Source organism: Caretta caretta, chromosome 13 (genome assembly GCF_965140235.1).
Source record: "Caretta caretta isolate rCarCar2 chromosome 13, rCarCar1.hap1, whole genome shotgun sequence".
Taxonomy (NCBI): domain Eukaryota; kingdom Metazoa; phylum Chordata; order Testudines; family Cheloniidae; genus Caretta; species Caretta caretta.
Genome location: NC_134218.1, coordinates 22,719,589 through 22,735,361, shown reverse-complemented (window position 1 = coordinate 22,735,361; position 15,773 = coordinate 22,719,589). Strand labels below are relative to the sequence as shown.

The 15,773-nt window shown below is 42.3% G+C and overlaps 1 long non-coding RNA gene across 1 annotated transcript in view; it reads left to right on the top strand.

Moving 5' to 3' along the window:
* LOC142068732 (uncharacterized) overlaps window positions 1-10,682 on the top strand; it is a 211,079-nt gene extending 200,397 nt beyond the window's left edge. The window contains exon 5 of the long non-coding RNA XR_012664638.1: window positions 10,576-10,682. This is a non-coding gene — a long non-coding RNA (uncharacterized LOC142068732). The remainder of the gene's footprint in view (window positions 1-10,575) is intronic.
* Window positions 10,683-15,773: the final 5,091 nt, after the last annotated feature.

Genomic DNA, 15,773 nt, shown 5'->3' with positions numbered 1-15,773 from the left:
CCCCTTTATTTGATGGGGAAGTAATGCACAACTGGCATTGGCTACGATTTTAGCACACTTTAGTGCAGCACTTGCCCCATTTTGATATTACTGCACATTCTTACTGCTTAGCTTGAGCCAGTGGCTGTGTGGGAATAAAAGTTGGTTCTTTCAGGTTGCTGCTAGGAGAAGTTTCATGATGGAGATTGCCTCTCATCGAAACATAAACAGCAAAATCCTTCCCTCTAAAATTACCTTAATATCCAGGACAGAGGAAAATGGAGATCACAATAAAAAATACATTTCCCACATTAACTTTTGCCACATTCCACAATATTCTATACATCCTAAGCTTTAATTATGAAAAAGTTTTTTCCACTGTGAAGATAGTTATGAAAATGGAAGCAGATGTGCTTCTGCCCTGTCAACTAAGTTTTGCAAGATACTATCTCCAAGCACAGAATTGCATCAGCAAGATGTGAATTTTAAAGCCAAAGTGAGAGAATTTTAAAGGCTGAAAAGATTATTCATAGGATTTTTTTTTTCAAAAGAGCTGCTTCTGATTCTCAAGGATTTAATAGGCGTTAAAAATCCTTGAGATGGGCATAAATGTTAAAACGGCTAGTGAGACAAGGTGAGTGAGGTAATATATTTTATTGGACCAACTTCTGTTGGTGAGAGAGACAAGCTTTTGAGCTACACCAACCTCTTCTTGGGTCTGGGATAGGTAGTCAGAGTGTCATAGCTAATTACAAGGTCAAACAGATAGTTTAGCATAAGTAGTTAGCACATATTCTAAGGGACACTTCAAGGTAAAAGGGCCAGTTAACATCTCTGTGGTCCTAGGACAAAAAAAAAAAGGCAGGGTAGGGGGTTACAGATTGTTGTATTAAGACATAAATCCAGTGTCTTTATTAAGACCATGATTTTTAGTGTCTAGCAAAGTTATGAATTTAAGCTCCCAGGCTTGTCTTTTGAGAGTGTTGTGCAGGTTTTCTTTGAGGACAAGGACTCAAATGATACAATGATCGTTTTGTGAAAAGTGTTCACCCACAGGTGATATGCTAATAACAGACAGGAATAAATGTACATGTGAAAAAATGACACAAGTGTGGTGAATCTCTAAGTGCAAACACTCAAGCTCTGTCTCCATTTTAGAGAGTCACACTGGTGCCACTGCATCAATGGAGTTACGCTGATGTAGGTGAGCAGCTTCCACATGAAGTGGGCTGTGCACCCGTGCAACTTACTACAGTAAATTACCAGAGGAAGCTGTGTAGGTGTAAGTTGCACTGGAAGCAGTTATAGCAGTGTGAATTTTCTTAAAATAGCCAAGGCCTCAGACTTTGCACATGCAGTAGAAGCAGTACTGAGTAAATTTCCCACTGTTCATTAGTAGAGCTGGGTGAAAGATTTGAAAGAAATAACACACACTTTACACCTTTTGATGTCTGAGAATTATCTGTAATGAAACAAGAAAGTTTTTTAGCACATTCATTACTTTAAATTATTGTGAATTTCTTCAGTGAATAATATTTAATCTATAGATGGTTTATGAACAACATGTGTGATTGTGCAAAGGGTACATCTACACAGCAACAACAACAAAAAACACCCCGCAGCAGCCAGTCTCAGAGTCCAGGTCAACTGACTTGGTCTCTCAAGGCTTGTGCTACAAGGCTAAAAATTGTGGTGTTGACATTCCTGCTTGGAGTGGAGCCTGGGCTCTAAAACCTGGGGAGGGGAGAGGGAAGGGTCTCAGAGCCCAGGCTCCAGACCAAATGGGAATGTCTACACTGCTATTTTTAATCTACCTAGCGTGAGCCCTAGTCAGTTGACCTGGGCTCTGAGACTTCCTGCTGTGGGTGAGGGGTGGTGGAGTGTAGAAGTCTCAAATCTCACTGTTAGTTATATAAGCCATGTGGCATTGTTTCTCTTTGCTGATGGTTTGACTTAATGTAATAATCTAATCGACAACAGCGCAAATTTCTAATTGCACGTTGGATTCAAAATTAGATATTCTGTTCCCAATTTGGAATTTGAATGTCATGCTATTGACTATGCTGTTCAGAATTCCTTACAGAAACTATTTGAAAATTTGCCATTCCAAGTTTCTTTTAACATGTTTCACCTGCAACTTTCTTTCAAAATTTTGGCTGCAAGACATGGGTCTGATTTTCAAAAAATGTGGTGTCCAATTGCACATGTGAAAATACAGGTACAATTGCATGCCTAGTTTGTGCACACAAAGGAGTGAGTGCACAAATTGAGCATCTGCACATATATAGATGGCTAGTTATGCATCCTACTTGCTTGTTAATAGCTTTCTGGAATCTGCTAATATCTGGTGTTTAATACTGTATTTGCAAGTGGCCAGTGATGTGTCCAAGCGACCATTTGCATTTGCAGATTGCAACTGTAGTAACTGCATATGCAAATTATTCACAATATAGAGGACCAGATCCTCCATTGGTGTACAGTGGTGTAATTCTAATGGAGTCAACAGAGCTATATCCATTTATGCCACTTGAAAATCTGGCCCTGAGGGTGCATTGGTCAGGTACAAAGCAACAAGAACAATCTATTTCACAAGAATCCTGCAGTGGGGCAGAGAGTCCCCACAATGTAAAGGAGAGGATTACCGAGAGCATGTGGACACAATTGGCTCTGCAATGCTACACCTGCTGCAGATGTCAGACATGGAGAAGAGAGTTAAAAGGAGGAGACTTAAACCATTTCAGGGCTGAACAGGGAGAGCGAAGCTCTGCTTCTCCTGATGTGAGAGAAGCCTAATTGCAGTCCAAAGACTGAGGCAGTTTGCTGATTAGTTGGGTCTCCTGGTGGAAGGGATGACCAGACTCTATGAGCCTGGCCAGAGTACAGATTATTTGAAGTCAGGCTCTGAATAGAAGACCGGGGTCTTACTGAAGGTTCATTGGATGATCCTTGAGTTGTGGTTTTTCCAGATTTCTTTTGAACTATAACACCCCGGAAAGGGTAGGACTGATGTGTGCCTTGGATTGAGGGCTAAAATAACTACTTCATTGGATCCTGTGAGAGACAGGGACCTACTAGTGGAGACCGCATGACTCAGTGAGTTGTGTCCTGACAGGCCACAAAGGGGTGCAGCAAAGGCAAATCCAGCTATACTCCCTTTTTGTTTAAACAATGAGTCCCTTGTCCTTCTGCATCAAAACAACAAAACTGGTAACAATAAGTGATGATACAAGAGAGAGATCAGAAATATAGAAATAACAAAATTGAATATATCTTGGGAAAATCCCAAGTGAATACAGTTGGAGAAAAACAGTCTGAAACACATTGTTTGTGGGAGGAAGAAAGTGTGAGAGACTTAGCAATGACAAAAGACAAGTGATTAGACTTGTTTGCAGTGGGAGATGGTAGTAGAAAAGGTCAATGCAACTTTGGGTTTCATCCTCCGAGACATCACTGGGCACTGGCTGCATTTCACCCCACAACCTCCGATGATTTAGCCATTCATCAACAGAAAGTTGGATACATACTGGATATGGCTGATTAATGTGCCATATGAAAACCATGTTGAGCTCTTCTGCCTTTGGAGCTCTGTGGGTTTGTCAAGGCTGGCTAGCTAGTCTTGTGCAGCATCCTGTTACACCGGTGGCACTGTAATATGTTGTTCAGCATGTGTTGTGTGTCACCTCTAGTGGCTGGTCCACAGACAGTATAAATTTACTAGAGCTACACACTAAAGGAGTTAATCTTTTAGCTCAAGTGGCAGCGGTACAAGCTTTTAGGAGTGCAGGTCTTGGGTTCATTCCCTGGTGACATCCCATGGTGGCAGTCATACACTGTCACTTAATTCAAACATAGGTGACCTCTGTGTGACATGTAATAAAGATTCTCTTTTTACCATAGTGAATAAATAGGGTTTGGTGCTAATTAGAATCACTCTGCTTCATGAGCATGAGACTGCATTTAAAAGTAGCTCTAGCTGGTGTGCATGTGTAGTAGAAAAACAAAAGTGATCTTGCGCTTTTTACAACACCCATTTCTCCCCCGTGTGTCTTGTTCCCTTTCTCAGGACATATGGTGGATTTAGCCATAAGGCCGGGCTTCCTCTGCACATCATGGACATTCCAGGGTTGAGCTCAGCTTGCATTCTAATTATTAAGCATTGGGTTTTATCAGAAGCTGCCAAGACGCATCACTTACTCTTGGGGAAAAGAGGGTGGGGGAGGAGGCAGAAATGTTTTGATTTGAATAACTGAAAGGCGCTTCTTGACAAGTGACTGACCAGCAGTTTACACACAATTATTTGTCTTTTAAATGCTTAGCAAACAGCAGGGCAGAGATCTGTATGAATTCTGGCACTGCTGGTGTGTATGATAAATTGATACAGGTTATAAGCTGGGCCAGCTTGTTTGTAGAAAAGCACAAGCCAACCCACAGAAGAGCTGCTTCGAATTTTGGATACTGAACAAAGTTTTCATCTCCAGTAGGGCCCGTATGTTTCTTCCCTTACCCCTCCCTTAAACTCCCCCTTTCCTTTGTTTATTTTATTTATTGGTTTTCATTTGCTTATTTCCCTCTTTAAATTCTCAGATCTCTAACACCTCAGACGTGACTGGGATGCAGGCCAAGCTCCTGGCATGTGATGCCAGATTTTGCTGGCCTTGATCTGACAACAAAGTTGGTACAGGCCATGGCAGTTTTCTGAACAGCTAGTGAATACACCAAACCGGTGGGTGATGTAACCTAATCCAAGGACTTGGCTTGGTATAATGGGCCTGAGGTGATAGGTTTAAAAAATATTTGTGCCTGTTGTGACCAGCACACCAATCTGAAAATTCACCAAGTGCGAAGCCTGTTCTGCCACACGCAAATGAAGAGATGGAACTGAAATTTAGACAGTGGTTTTGAAGCTTCTTCTTATAGAGAAATGTGACCAAAATATTAGTTACTGTTTATATCATAGTAATACATAGATAGCCCAATTGATATTGAGGATCTGTTGTGCTAGGTGCTGTACAAATACATAATAAGAGACTTCCCTTGACTCAAAGAACTTACAATCTAAATAGACATGACAAAGAGCAGGGGGGGAAAGTGTATTGACATTTTGCTGATAGGGAAACTGAGGCACAGATGAACTGATTTGCTCAAGGTGATACAGCAAGTCTTTGGCCAGCTGGAAACTGAATGTGGCCATCATTCTATTCTATTCCTTATAGCCCTCATCATTATAGTATCTGAGGATTACATTCCAGCAGTGCATTAAGTGACATGACTAATGTGTCACATGTGATCTGTTCTTTCTCTCATCCTCTTCCCAGAAGAGAATTGTGTATGCTGTGTACTGTTTCCTTTTGGTTGCCTTTTGTTCTTGGGATTTTGTTTGTTTTTATATGTACGTGATGCTCTACATTTATGTTTGCTAGTAAGAGAAATGAACTTGCATTTGGAGTGGAAGTTGATGAGGCGAGATGGTGATGGTCCTTAGTTCCTGTGGGAGTTCTTTCCCCAGTCTAGGATCAGCTCTAAGAAAGTTCTGTCTCCTGCAGATGAGCTTCACCCTTATGGTAGAAAGCATCATTGTGCAAGAGGAGTAGAGTTATTGACCATGGTCCTTATCCTAGAGCTGTAGATGACCTTTAAGATATGCTGGCCCTAGGCCAATGAATGCCTTGAAAAGAAGGACTGAGGCCTTGAATTTGACCTGATATTCTATGGGAAGCCTGTGTAAAGAATGGAGGACAGTTCTGACGTGCTTGCAGTAGCCCATGTTGCTGAGGAGCGTTCTGTACAGTAGTTGTAGTTTAGTAAGGGCTCCTCTCTTCCTTCTGTTGCAGCAAAGATTTGTGGTAATGGTAGTATAAGATCCCTATATTAGGAACTCTTGAGTTTGTGCTCTGATACAATAGTGATTTAAAGGGAGAGATACTTATAGCCTTTATCATAAATATTTGGGCTTTAATGAGATGGACTTGACTTTTCAGCCAGGCCTCATCTAGCCTTGACTTTAGTTGGTGCAGTTTTGTGCGCACAAATAAATGTGCTAATTTTTCTGAACTTGCATTCCATTTTTGGAGCAAATATAAGTGAAGTTGCTAACTACTGGCAGGAGAGACATAGGCTCAGACAGGTAGCTGTGTATCTCACTGTCTCCAGATGCAAAGGTGCAAAATTGTGCCCACAAAAATGGTGGCCAATTGTAAAAATCAGGCCCTAACTCTCTTCTGATGTGTAACAAATCAATGGCTAAATACTGTGCATTTGTATTGGAAAGCAGGGAGGCCTTGACCACTTGGATTACTCTGCTTGTGCAGCTCACCCTCAGTGGTTGCCACTAGTGCTCATATCTCTCCTCGAATCCTCCAAGATAGTCGCAGTTCCCTGCTCCTTATTGCCCTACCCTTAAACACATTCATAAACCCATCCCTGTTCAAGACCTCACTCTGGCGTGTGCTTAACTTCAAACATCTGCAACCGTCCCTTTGATTTCAAGATCTCATTGACAGCAGCGACTTGGCGAGATTCAGAGAGGGACTGGACACTTAACGAGTGCATAGCAGGAATATCCAGAGCTGTTAGAGTTAATGCTAAAAACAGAACAGCCGCGAAACCTCATGCTTCAGGGCTTTAGCCAATCTGTAGCTCTTAGGGGTTAGGAGGAGGGTTTCATGAGGGGCAGATCATCCCAGATTCCCTATTGTGACGATCCTTACTCCTATCTCTGAATCAACTGATGCTGGTCACTGTCGAAGACAGGATACTGGAGATGGACCATGTGGCTATTCCTGTACAGGGATACCTTCCTGAACTGGATCCATAATACCCACACTCTGAATGTCACATCATTGCCCTGTACTTTCTCTCCTGAATCCCCCTGTCCCAACTACTATGCCATGGACATCATCAGCCTTGTGTCTCATATTTCTCCCCATTCATCCACCTTCTCTCTCATGCAACCCCTATCGGCCCTCCTTCTCAGTGGCTGAGTGGGGAGATGTAAAGGTTCAAAGAAAAGGCATTGTGTGTGTGGGTTAACCATTAAAATGCAGCAGGGAGCCTAGAATGATTTAATGTTGGGAGGGAAGCCAGCTGGGCCATTAAAAAGCTACATTTTTGATGCAACAAGGAGGTTATATTCTGTTTAACAAACTTGTACTGCATAGTGTAACTATACAAAGCTGAGCAAGCAGCATGGTCTAGTCAAATCAGTGCTGGACTGGGAGCCAGGAACTCCCGAGTTCTAATTCTGCTTCTGTCATATATCTCATTGTGTGGGTTTGGGCAAGTGACTTAACCTCTCTGTGCAGCCTCAGTTTTCCCATGTATAAAACAAAGTTGTTAATATTTCTCTTGCTCCTAGGGGTAGTTAATTCATTTTGTAAAATGTTTGTCCAGTACTCTGAGGACATGAGATGTTAATAATTGTCTATTGTTCGTAAAAAGAATTGGGATTCTCAAAAATGCATATTGCAAAATGCCACAGAATAGATAATGTTAATGAATAAGAGTGGTGTTGTTTTGCTTTTCCAATAAGATCTATTGGAAAGCTACTTGAGAATATCCGTAGGTACAAATCACCAGATCCCAAGTCATAAATATCTCCCTCCTCAGACACTCTACAAAATGGGTTGATTTGAAACAGATCCCTACTGGCGCTGCAACCCATCCATGGGGACTTCCGAGCAACATATGGTGAGACTGTCTAAGAATTCAAATGTTCTGGGAAATGATCATGCAACTAATTCAAAAAATATTGGTCTCTCCAGTTAATTTAAATATGTTTGACTTGTTAGGTGTAAATAATGCCTCCCCTTGAAGGAAAAAAAAAATACTTTTGACCTCAGCCTGTTTTTGGTGGCTTGCACAATCCATACATTCTTATCTTAACTACTTTGTTTAATACAATCCATTTCATCTTAATGACAGAGAAATTCACATGACTTAAAAGAACAAGAATATGCAGTATTTTGTAACAAGGTCCCTGTCTATCAGATATACAGCACCCAGTAAAGATGCTACAGAGCCAGTTTAACTTTCATTATTCCTTACTAAATTGGGAGAAGTTAATTTATTATTCTTGTAACATTTTTCTTCAGGGTGGCTGGAGCAAACAATGTTATAGGCTTTGCTTTCTCTCCTCTGTAATTCTGCTGATACTTATCTGTTGTATCGGTCATGTGCTTGGATTTTATTCCAGATATTATATGTTGCCTTCCTTATTTATGTCTTTACTGGATTCTGGTTCAGAGAGTTCTGCCTTTCTTTCTTATTCGGGAATAGGATATCTCCTCCTAGGCCCTGACAGAAGGAGAGAGACCTACAATTAGCAGCCATGGTAATGGACACAAAAGTGACTCTCAGTGGCACCTGGTTTCCTCCCTTTTGTGCTTTCCTTAGGGTTGGCTCTCTACTTGATGCATGTTTTTTTAACTGTGCTTATCCCATTAACACTAATAGCAGTTACGTGAATAAGTACTTGGCTTTGTTTTGAGAACCTCCCTCACGTGTCTCCCAAGTTAGAGCTGTTCATTTTAATGACAACTAGTATTTGTTTCCCTACAGAGTCCACGTGGCTGCAGGAGACCAAAATGTATCCTCTTCTGTCTCATCCACTGATATAGGGGAGAGATTTTCAAAGGCAGAGATGGGAGTTAGTCAACGAGTTAGGTACCTAACTGTCCTGTGTGCCTTTGAAAATATCCTTCAGAATTACCAGCTGCATTCTGATTCTGGAATCTTTGTAGTTATCAGCAATGTACGGAGCCCAAAAGACATACTTTGACTTCTTAGATTCCACATGCAACTTCCACTGTTGACAGATCAACCGTTTGTTTTGGCTTGGAAATATCAAATTTGATATGGAAGTTGCTGATGGAGAATAAACACAATGAGGATATGCAGTACTATCTGAACACCAGCATGACACTCTTTAGTCAGGACACTTTGAAAGGCAGCTGTTTAGAAGGCCTGATTGCTCACTATAATGTCTAAGAAGCGGACCTTGTCCTGAAGTCAGTTATTTCCACCAGAAAATTAACCCGTAAAGCATTTAAATATTAAAGGAAGCCTTAGTCAGTCCTAGTGGTAGCAGGTTGTGAAACCAAGATTATTTCTTCATAAAGGTGGCCATACTGGGTCAGACCAAAGGTCCATCTAGCCCACTATCCTGTCTTCCAACATGAATGAACAGAACAGGTAATCATCCAGTGATCCATCCCCTGTTGCCCATTCCCAGCTTCTGCAAACACAGGCTAGGGACACCATCCTTCACTCCTGGGTTGCCCATGATGGAAAGTAGCCTGGTTCTTGACCAATCCCCTCCAGCTGATTCATAGATGGAAGCATAGGGAATTCCAATACGGCCTCCAAAACCTGCAGTCTAACTTAAAAAAGCACATGATACTCCATAAAAAAAAAATACACAAAAAGCACTTAAAGTTCCTTATAATGGGAATACTAGCCTGGGAGCCATTTTCTGCACTGCCATGGGAAAGACCTATAGGCTACAGTGTTGAGTGAGGTCTAGATAGTTTGTTTGTGATCTAACCCAGTCTCTCCATGGGCCAGCAGGATTTGCCACCTGTTACCATACTATTTAAATACCATCTAATATTTAAGAATAGAAATAAGAGCAATCTTTTGCTCACTTTCTGCCTTCCCAGCCTGTTGAAGAAATTGCCTGCTTAAATATAGGGGGTTTTAACTGTTTGTGTATGTGAAAAGCATTTTGTGGAGAGTTTAACATGCCTACTACTTCACAGACAAAATAAAACACAGGGTCCCTCTTCTAAAGATAATGGATAGTCTTGTTTTGTTGTTGTTTGCATTATTGTAGCACCCGGGAGCCCTAGTTATTGACAGGACCCTATTGTTTAGATCAGGGATTGGCAACCTTTGGCACACGGCCTGTCAGGGAAATCCACTGGCGGGCCGGGATGGTTTGTTTACCTGCAGCAACTGCAGGTTTGGCAGATCACAGCTCCCACTCTCAGCAGTTTGCCGTTCCAGGCTGCAGGAAGCGGTGTGGGCCGAGGGATATGCTGGCCACAGCTTCCCGCAGCCCCCATTGACCTGGAACAGCAAACGCGACCAGTGGAAGCTGCGATCGGCCGAACCTGTGGACACTGCAGGTAAACAAACCGTCCCAGCCCACCAGCAGATTTCCCTGACAGGCCATGTGCCAAAGGTTGCTGAACCCTGGTTTAGATTCTAGACTTAGACTCGGGGAAAATTACCTGACTGGTAGTCTCTATTTTAAATATACAGAATCTTTCTGAAATCAGTAATATCATCCAAACCAGAATTAACTTTTAAAGAATGCCTACTGTATATCACAGCTGGTGACCTCAGCAAAGAGGCCAAGGAATGACTGGAGTATGAGGTCAGACAGCTGCCCCACGTCAGTTCTGAGGCAAAATAGGGAGCCTTGCCGTGTTGCTGCCTATACTGTACCAGTTTGAAAAATAATCAGCCTGAAGGACTGCCAGACTGGCACCTTTCAAAGCTTAAAAAAAATAATGATCCAGAGATTTGGTCTGAAAAAATCTCTCTGTAGGTTTTAGTTCTAATTTTTCCTCACATTTCTCATGTCCTGATATACAGATGCGCCTGGATGGCTATAAAGGTCCATGTGGAGTGCATTACACTAGCCCACCAGAACGAAAATAAGGAAAATGATTTAGCAGTGATGCTTAGCAGTACACATAGGATCCCGCCCTCTTGTTTCCTGACCATCCTGGTAAGAAAGTATTTTCTTGCACGCTTCGAGAAGGCTTTGGCCACACCTCATTTAATTTACTTTCCGGACCAATCGGGTCAAGTCCCTGCAAAATCCCCTTGGATTGCCTTTTTAAACAGAGATTTGTTGCCTTTTAAGCAAACAAAATAAAAGTTTCCTTTTCAGCTGGCATGAGCTGGAGTCCAGATGCAGGGCTCTGACCCAAAAACAGCACTCAATGAAGGACCCAAATACCAAGAAGGGTGGCTGATTTCTTCCTGTCCACCCCCACCCCCTTTTGTTTTTTGCCTTGAGAAAATCTTTGTGATGCACAAGGCTACAGTCTCTTTAGATTTCTCTCCATATGCAGGCTTGTGTGAAGAAGAAAAGAGTGGGCGCATGGACACAATAGGGCCTGGAAAGTAGTGCTGTTTAATCAAAACCAGTCACGAACAAGAGAAAGCTGAGGAGCCCAGGAGGATAATTATATTTCACACATCAATTAACATTCTTTCGCTGCCACTTAAGAAATCCCATTTAATTGCCCTAAGTCTTGATTGCTGTAGATGTCGTACAGAAGGTGAACGGGCTATAGCAGACGGTGCCATGTTATGCAAACTCTACAAAGCTAGATCAGTAGGAGAAGGCCTGGCTTTCCAGCATGTTAACCCTGCATGCTCCCCTGAGTGGATAACACTGAGGAATGTTTAGTTTTGTTCAGGCTCTGCAGCAGAATTACAGGCACTGATCCAAAATCTAGTCTCAGTTACTTGATTCCACTTAGATTGTTTGCTCTATTTATTCACGTATGATAGCACCTAAAAGGTCTCAGCAGAGATCCATACAAACATAGTGAGGCACAGTCCCTGACCCAAAGAGTTTACAGTCTAAATAGACAAGATAGACAAAGGGTAGAAATAGGAAGTGTTGTTCCCTGTCTACAGATGGGGAACTGAGGGGTGGAATTATTTTCCCAAGGCTACCTAAGAAGAGCTAAGAATTAAGCTCAGATTTCCTGAGGGGAATGAACTCTCAGTAATACTTCTGGACCTGTGTTCTGTTCTATTTAGGTTTTTATACAAAACCCCTCACCATAGTATGTAAGCATGTAGACCATGAACCAAGACCACCAACTCATTACACCACCAAGCATCAGATGGTAGTGACTTAACATTATCTTCTGATTACCATACCAGAACTGAACTAGTGATTTAGATAGAGGACTCCCTTTATCAGTCAGCTCAGCCCTACTTCCCCTTCTGAGCTGCTTTTGTGACATTTTTCAATAAAAAACATGGATTTGGAGGGAAGGGGGTAATGCTTATTGGGAAAAGGCATATATTTGCCCTATATCTGTGGTGTGTAATGTACTGCACAGATAAAGAGGGGCCAGGTTTTAAAAATATCCAATTTGTCATGGGCCATCTTTAGTTTGAGTGAGACTTAGGCTTCTGAGTGCCTGAGTCACCTTTGAAAATGGGATTTAACCCCCTAAGTAAAGTGAGTCGAGAATTTTTTGATTAAACATTTTTAGCCAGAAAATGCGGATTTATCGAACCTGAAACTTTTCACAGAAACGTAGCCATTGTGATAAAACTTTCAGTGGGACTGTTTCTCAGATTCAGCATGGCAAGAGGGAGCAATACCCCCGGACTAGCCAATAGCCTGCTGGTCTGTGCCTTCACATGGGAGGTAGGAGACGCAGGTTCAAGTCCCTGATCTGGAGGAGGACCTTGAACTGAGTTTCCCATATCCCAAGTGAGTGCCTGAACCACCAGGCTATTGGTTATTCTGTATGTCTCTTGTTTTTTCTGTGAAACATTTTGAAAGGTCTCATTTTTGTTCTGATGGGGAACAAAAACAAATGTCCAAACCTTGACATTTTTCACCAAAAACAGCATTCTTGTTTTCCAGCCGACATAGAGCTGTCCACACCAGTGCTTAGGTCAGTGTAACTCTCATCGCTCAGGGTATGTGTGTGGCTTTTTCACATTCCTGACCAATGCAAGTTATATCGATTTAAGTAGTAGTGTAGACCTACCTTAAGAAATTAAAAATACAGCACAATTGCTTCTTTAGTGGCAGCCAAGATAAATGCTCCTTTCCCTGTGGCCTGAAAGGTACAGTCACGGAGCTGGGGTGTGTGTAAATCAAAATATCAGGCGGAAAGGTCTGACTCCTTTCCTGCTTCAATCCTGAGAGAGAAAGATGGAGAAATCCTCACTTAGTGGAGCTGTTTGGTGGAGACAGCCATCCCATCCCTTGATACTGCAGCTCTGTTCTAGCTCATTTAGCACCACAATCCTCCATAAACCAAAGGGAGTACAACATGCCTAATGTAGCGTGAGGAGCAAGGCGGGGTTAGCCTGGCTGTGGAGAATTACTGCAACCCTGGAGAATGATGGGCTTTAGTGAGCAAGTCCCCCCGCCCTTCAGCATCACACCCCCCCCCCCATGCACTCTAAGCCTTTTGCTTTTCCTCATTAAAAGTGCCAAGATGCATGTCAAATGCCTGGAGCAGTCTCCTGCTTTATAGTTGTATTATGGTACTATTATGACTTGTCTAATTTCTTTTTTTTTTGTGGGGGTCTTAGTGCTTATACTGCAAGTGTTTATGTCAAGTGGAGACAATCTTGTGTGTGTGTGTGTGTGTGTGTGTGTGTGGAGGGGGTTCTGCTCTTAAAGGGACCTGCATCTTTTCCTTTTTCTCCTCTTGCTGTTTATGAAAATCTTTTTCAAACGAGAAAAAAGAAATGTCTTATTCTTTTTTGAGTAGTGTCCATATGGGTCCTCCACTGCACGATGTGTGCACAACTGTGCCCTCTTGACTGGCCGTGGGTCGGAAGCAGGGAGGGACTATCTTCCCCTATCACTGGCCACTGACTCTCACCACTGGGTGGTGTTGCCAGGTTCGGACTTCAATCCCCTGACAAGGATGATCATTGTATTTGTGTTTCATAAATTGGGTCATATTCATAGCTCCTTTATGTCAGTGCAAATCCAGAGTAACTTCAATGGGTGGAGTGATGGATATATTTGAGCTGTTGTAAGAGGGTCCAGTGTGTGAACCCTAAAAGTTCTGACTGGGTGTGACCTTAGTCATGTGGTTTTGCACATGATGCTTGACTGGAATAGGTTAGGTGCCACTTCTGTGGGGTTGTGCCAAATGTCCCTGGGGCAAGGAAAACTTTAATGCAACTATAGCCACTGTGCAATCTTAGTTCTTGCTTCTTTGAGCCTGTCTCATCCTTTTCTCTGATAGCTACTCTTGCTAAAGCTCAACTTACCTCAGAGCTTTGGATCGCTTTCTGCACACACCTAGCACTAGCCTCCTCTCTGTCCCTTCCATCAGTCTTATCACTGTTAGTGACAGCCTTCTCCTTGGCAGCTTGTGCCAGCTACAGCAGCATTCCCATAGCTCTCTGCCACATCAGTTTCCAAGCTTAATCTCTAAACATATATCTTCTCCTTGTATCTCTCAATTCTTCTTTCTTTGCTGACATTTTGTATTTAGCTTTATAAGGCATTTGGGGCTACAGTTTGTAGAAAAACACCCTGCATAATAAAGTTGTAATGTATTGTACTGTATTTCCTCCATACAGCAAAACCAAATTTGGTCTAGTTTCCTTTCAAGCGTCTCTAGTTCTTTCAGCATTAATTGTTGCTGCCAGACTGGAAACCATAACAAGGAAGTGTAGAGAGTCAGAACATTGCTGTGGGGTCAGGACCTTGGTTTTCTGACTCATCCTTCTGGAAAGAAACCTTTCCACATAAAAGTGATGCTGAGATGGCACTGCTGTAAATGGGATGTGAGATAGGTTCTCAGCCAAGATCCAAGCTGTGTTCCCATTTGGACAGGAATAGGGGAAATGGACCTGCCTCCAAGCAGAACTCAGAATCCTTCTCCTGCCTTTTCACCTCTAATCCTAACTGTTGCCCTTCATTCACTAATCTTTAGAATAGGAAAAGTAAGTTACTTCCTGTTCTCAAGTTCTGGATGCTTGCTGAGTGCACCAGTGCCAGCTGGGTGTGAATGGGGTACAACTTCCCTGTAACTGGTTCAGACCTGGGAATCCCAGCCTTCTGTGCAAACTATCCTCCCGGTCCCACTTCTCTGGGCACCTGTTGTCATGTTTTGTGTGAGACATTTTGAATGTCTTGTATATCCCATGTGAGACCTGTACACTGCGGAAAGCCTGGTATAAAGCCAATTTCCAATGTCATGAGTTAATTTTTCTTCAAATCTTCCAGGAAAAGGAGCCCCTTGTTAGATTTTCAACAAGTATTGAATTTCCTACAGACTGTAACATGAAGAAATCCATTTTGACTGAGAGTCTTTGCCATCAGCAAGAATAAGCAGGGACTCCACGGCATCTCAGTTGTTGCTTGTGGTTAGTTTGTGACCTAAATGTTTGCCCACTCCAGATAACTCTGAACCACTTTGCAATGGAGACTAAGGAACGAAGAAATGTGCCTTGACAGTCTGTTGTTTTGTTCTGTGGGAACTAAACCTCAAAGGAGTACTCTCCGTCTAACAGCAGAACTGACACGAAATCTGATGCAGCTGATTTGCCATGGACATCCTTCAAGTCCTGAAATCTCGAACTCTCTAAGTAGTGGGCTGCTATGCATGGACACACTTCCTGCTAATCTCAGGGCATAAACACTCAGCGGCTCCAGACACTTGGAGAAATAAACACACTGACTCAGTATTAATATTTCATCACAATGCACTAAAGTTAAACCTCACTGATCCAGAGTGACCTGCAACCACTCAAGAAAATGCTCCGTTTCTTTTTTTAATAATTTAACTTTTTATGGGGTAAAATAAAGCAGAAATGGTTTCCTGCATGGCAGACGTAACTTGGATAAGCAAAGGCATTTCAGCTATAGTAAAGCTGCTTTTTTACAGAGACGTTACTTTGAAAGTTCAAGGAGGACAGTTAACTGATTTGGTGTTTTGCCTATGTCATCTGAGGTGAACTAACAGGATTATGTGTGTGGAATAGCAGGATTCATGATCACTGCACACTGAAAGCAGCAATTTCAGTAATATATTACATAGTAGCCATTGTTACAATGA